General features: G+C 31.6%; 1 long non-coding RNA gene across 2 annotated transcripts in view; it reads right to left on the bottom strand.

Moving 5' to 3' along the window:
* Positions 1–2,005, bottom strand: part of LOC134233309 (uncharacterized) — a 5,006-nt gene extending 3,001 nt beyond the window's left edge. The window contains exons 1-4 of one of the 2 annotated variants that reach the window (XR_009984972.1): positions 1,908–2,005; positions 1,651–1,708; positions 1,400–1,494; positions 1,054–1,149 (exon numbers count right to left, since the gene is read on the bottom strand). This is a non-coding gene — a long non-coding RNA (uncharacterized LOC134233309). Of the gene's footprint in view, positions 1–1,053; positions 1,150–1,399; positions 1,709–1,907 lie in introns of both variants that reach the window. The other variant, XR_009984971.1, reaches the window with a different exon arrangement.
* Between the last annotated feature and the right edge of the window lie 3,400 nt (positions 2,006–5,405).

The raw sequence follows: 5,405 nt of genomic DNA, 5'->3' as shown, positions 1-5,405 counted from the left end.
TTAATGTTCCGCGGTCTTACTTTATCACTCAATGAATCTGTACTTGGTCAGTAAATCTTTATTTTGACCAAGTTTTAAATGTTAATAAAAAAAAAGTAAGGAATTCTGGTATTATATTTCCCCATCATCATACCAATTTGTCATTTCATGCAAGCAGATTGTGCTCTATCTAAGGTTTAGAGATTGGCCATTTACTGTAATTTTATTATACCGTCCAGACCAAACTGTTAACATAAGAAAAAGTACAATCTGCTTGTCAACGAATAAAATGAAATTTGGGAGTGAATGAAATGAAAATCTCAAACTTTTGAAAAAAAGAGGAGCTCACAATTTTTTTATTTTAAAAGGGAGGGGATATTAATTAATATTTCACTTGCCTTTTGAAGAAAATGAGAATGTGAAAAAGTTACAAAATAGAGACTAAATATGGGTACCCTTCAGTTTTACAGAAAAAATGACCGTGCTCATGTTTTGCTAGATGGGAAACGCAAAATACATGTACGTGTCTGATTAAAAAGTAATGTAGGAGGTAACAATGGCACAATTTAACAAAGATTCTGTGAAAGTCTCATAATTGTGGATGAGATGGTTACCCCAAAGCATAACAGACGGATATAAGCCAGCCGGATATCCCAATCACTATATACCCTCCCGCTTTTCAAGTGGGGGGGTATCATTAATTAAAGGAAATAAAATAACCCAGAGCATATTCATACATGTAACTGTCAAACTTGCAAATGTTCCAAATACATGTTTAATTTTTTTATTCAAATTTATAAATCAGAATCAAAATTTATGCAAGACTGTATGTTTACAGGGAGAAATCTTCAGATTGGCAAGATCATATGCCAATAAAGATGCATCTCTATGTTGTGCTAATTCAGGCTAGTAATTGGAAGTTCTGACCCATGATGGGGTCATATTTCAAGGTCACAACTTTTAAGATAAAAATCTGATGAGCAGCACCAGGTCTATAGACAATTATTAGGATCCGTGAACTTCTCGTTTTCCTTTTACATTTACATGCATTCGTGTAAGAGAAACATTACATACCATACTGTTCTAGCATATTTTGTCTGCACTTCATTTAAATGGTTGTTGAAGTTTTGGAAGTCTTTTCTTTCCACTCTTTTTGAACTTTTTTGCTTTCTGGATAAAGATATTGCATGGAATGCATTTACACTTTATAAACACATACATATGTACATGTATATATTATATATATATATATATATATATATATATATATATATATATATATATATATATATATATATATATATATATATATATATATATATATATATATATATATCTATCTATATATATATATATAGAGAGAGAGAGAGAGAGAGTAAAAACCACCTCATATCAGAGACAGAAAGAGGTTAAGACGTACCTCGAGTGATTTAATTTATAAGGATGTGGATGTTGATGACAGCCTTCCTATATAAGTGAAAATGCATCACCTTTCTTCACTTTCCCTGCAGATTGCTGACCAAAGTGTGTATTTTTTAATGAAAAAAAGGTGCTGGTCGAAAGAATCAATCAGTAACAACATTAAAGCTGAGTATCAGCTATTAGTATAAAGCCAATATAGTAGCAACAATAAAGTCTATAAAAAAAATCATAAATAAAGACAGATCTCACAAGACTTCTAGGTTTTGTTACATTTTTCTTCTGGTTGAAATCTTTCTGGGAGCATAATCTACAAGGGGGGGATGTATAATTATGTCACAATTTACTCAAGAAATGATTTATAGGAAAATTAAATATTTTTATCAGAGATTACAATCATTTTTTTCCTATTGTTTTTTTAAATTTTGTTTAAGTATTAAAATAAAAGGTAGAATAAAATCTCAGTTATGGTAAGTGTAGTATCAGTTATGGTAAGTGTAGCATTATACTCTTCTTGAATGCAGCGTGATCTGTTGTTCACATGAACTTCAGTATGATTTGCATCTCCATTGACTGGCAATCTCTCTTCTCTGATTGCTGTCCTCGAGGTCCTACAGAAGAGAAATATTGTAAATGTTGAATTTGAGAATAATAGATAATCACCGCCAGGGAAAACTGAATATCTATACACAAGGATCTTCATACCATATTATAATACCAAGTATATATCGCTGTAGCTGCAGATCTGTAGCGTTATGGTTATATATATTTGTCTTTGACCATAACGCTACAGGTCCCGTAATGTAAAAAAGGTGCAATTTACGGCGCAATATTTTTTGCGCACTTTTGGGGAGAATTTCTCCACTTTCCAGCTTCGGTCAATTAACTATCTTTCACTCCCTAATTCTAGGCACATTATTTAACTAATCTGTATATTTTATTCATCTCCCAACCCTTTATAAACGTCTCTACAAGTGATAAACTCACTTGATTAAAATTATTTGTTAGATTGCTGAAAATTCACTTCAAGCGAGTTTATTGCCTGTAGAGACAACTATAAAATAGTTGGGAGGTGGATAAAATATATATATTGGCTACAGAATGTGTCTAGAATTAGGGAGTGAAAGGTAGTTGATTGACTAATGCTAGAAAGTGGAGAAATTCTCCCCAAAAGTGCGCAAATATTGCGCCGTAAATTGCACCTTTTTTGCATTACGGGGTCTGTAGCTTTATGGTCAAAGACAACTATATAAAACCATAACTCTACAGATTTGCAGCTAATATCGCTGCTGCAATAGCAAATGTTTTAGAAAAGAATGCATGGGAAATGATATAACACTTAAAGTTTTTATGTCATTTCATATCTTCCAATTAAGAGATTTTTCTGCTTATCTGTCAAGTGGTTAATGGAATTGTAACGTAAATCATCCCTTATGACTTAGGTCGTCACTAACTTTTAGTCGTCTTGCAGAATTCTCGCTTGTTCCTGCATCAAAGAAAGTTTCTAAGTGGTTAGTTTTGAATCGATAAAACTAAAATATCTATTTTTATGCCCCAGGTAAATTAGAATTAAGTATAATGCTCTTTAACACTGTGCAGTGTGTATACCCGATTCTCATTATATCGCGGATTTCATTGTACCGCGGTATATCGCAAAAATTCGGATACATAGCCTATATTCTTTTTGTTGATGGACAATCTGTATGTTGTCTGAATGTTTACTTTTTTGATGATTAAGAAGTATGGAACATCTGTTTGAAAAAAAAAATATTCAAATAAAACGTAATTTTACAGATTTCCACTCCCATTTTTATTATATTTAGACTATTAAATTTATAACCAAGTAAAAATTATAATAAAGTTCATCCTTTAAAAGTCTTTAGTTTGTACAATTGTTTATTTTTTCACTTAGAATTACATTCTAAATTCAAAAATAAATATTGAGGTCCATGGGCCCACTCGATTGGGACCCTTCTTATTCCAGAATAACCATTCTGTCTGCTCGATTGGTTTGGTAGGGTAGACTTAGAAGGCCTTCTCAGCCTTCCACATCAAGGATGGAAGGATAGCATTCTAATATGGCATCAAGCGGGTGGGTGAAAACTTTTGGGACTTTAATTATTGTAAATAAACCAAACTTAAAACAAATTCAATTGCAAAAAAGTACTTTTATAATTTATGAAGGGTAATTCTGTTAAGAAACATTTTTTTGTTATGTTATTGCAGTAAAATCAACCATCGAACACAGATTCATAATTTACCATGTAATATGGGGTGAAAATTTCAGCCATAGATAGGTCCCTGATGTGACTATAATTATTTTAATTTTTTTTTATACATGTAGTTTAATATTATTCTGTCTCAGGTATTTGATGTTTTAACCTTTCTTTACATAAATAGAAAGTTCCCAAAATTATCATATTTAATAAATTTTTTCCACTCCTAATTGTCTCTTCAAGTTTCCCTTTCTAAAAAAAAAAAATAACATTTAATGCTTTAAATTAAAGGATTCAAATTCTTGAAAAATAACTACTGCAGTAATTCAAAACATTGCAGAAGATATTCCATCATATTCAGTATCCTTCTGAACACTCGATTTAGACATACATATTCCAACCCTTCTGACATTCCACTCTGCTTCTAGAAGGGTCCCAATCGAGTGGGCCCATGGGGTCTACAAGTTTCCATATGTTTACCCATGCCGCGATACAATGGGACTCTCCAATTTAGAAGATAAATAAGACTGCCTATTTTAAAAATAGACCTCAAATTAAACGATGCAAGATTGGAAAATAATGACAGTTCACGCGTGACGTACTGAGACTTTCGCTTGAAATTTAGAACAACTTAATAAAGCAAATGTCGGTGTTTATAAATGATTGTGCTGAATTGTATCACAAAAACATCGATAAAATAAAACCATTTCAAGTGTTATTTTTACGCAAACAGCGATATTTGTGCTTAAAATAAGGGAATTCTTAAAAGATCCCCTCTTATAGAACCTAAATTCTCATTGGCTGTCCAAAAATACAATCTATCAAGGTCAGTAAACATGGCGGATAAATTCAAGTTATGATGTTGACATACACGAAAAATAACCGATTTATAGATAGTTCTGTATATTTATGGATTGATTTATGTCTAGGAGAACTACATTTTTGGAGTCCAGGTAAGAAATGTTTATAAAATAGCCATTTACTGAAATATCAACGTATACATTTTTTCTATAGAAATCATGGAAATTATAAATTTACGTCATTTTCGTGACCTCATTTCAAACATATGACGTCATTGTTTGTGAAAACATTCAGTGCTTTGAAGTCACATATATCCCCCTGTTTTAGAACATAATAATTATCAAACATTTCTCCGTCAAAGTTTGATTTGGCGGCAAATATTTGTTATTACCGAATAAAGAGGAAATTCAAACATATGGGTTGACAACTTATGTTAGACATAACTAAAGGCTAAACCGATTCTCACTTTAGGAAAATGACTGTAGTTTTTATTGGCCCTAAAGTTTTCGCTGTTTACGGAAATTTCATTAAAAAAATACTTTTGCGTAGAGATATGCGACCAAGTGAAATGGATTCTTACTCAATATATTTTTACTTGATAATTAATTTAATAAAAGAAATTTTGCTTAGTTATTAAATACCTTTCTGAAAAATTAAAAGTATATAACCCCCTGAAAACACTGACCCCTTTTCGAAACCGTGGAACTGTGTTGAAATTAGGCCAATACAGCACAGGTGCTTGTTTCACTTAAATTCATACACTACACTGAGTACGCTAGATTTCTATTTGTTTTAAATGTAAAAAAGCGTACTGTTAAACAAAGCGATTGTGTTACACAGCTGCTAGTATTCTAGAAATTTAAAACATTTGCTTAAAAAGTAGACCTAAAATGGTAAGTTGTTCATTGTCTTTTACGTGGTCTATTCATCCTCTTTTGAAACTGGCTATGTACAATATTTGTTCAATATTGAACCCGATGTTATTTGTGT

This window comes from Saccostrea cucullata, unplaced genomic scaffold, assembly GCF_032062105.1.
Source record: "Saccostrea cucullata isolate Sc308-1 unplaced genomic scaffold, CSIRO_AGI_Scuc_v1 ctg15193, whole genome shotgun sequence".
NCBI lineage: Eukaryota > Metazoa > Mollusca > Bivalvia > Ostreida > Ostreidae > Saccostrea > Saccostrea cuccullata.
This window is presented reverse-complemented; position numbering and strand designations above follow the sequence as displayed.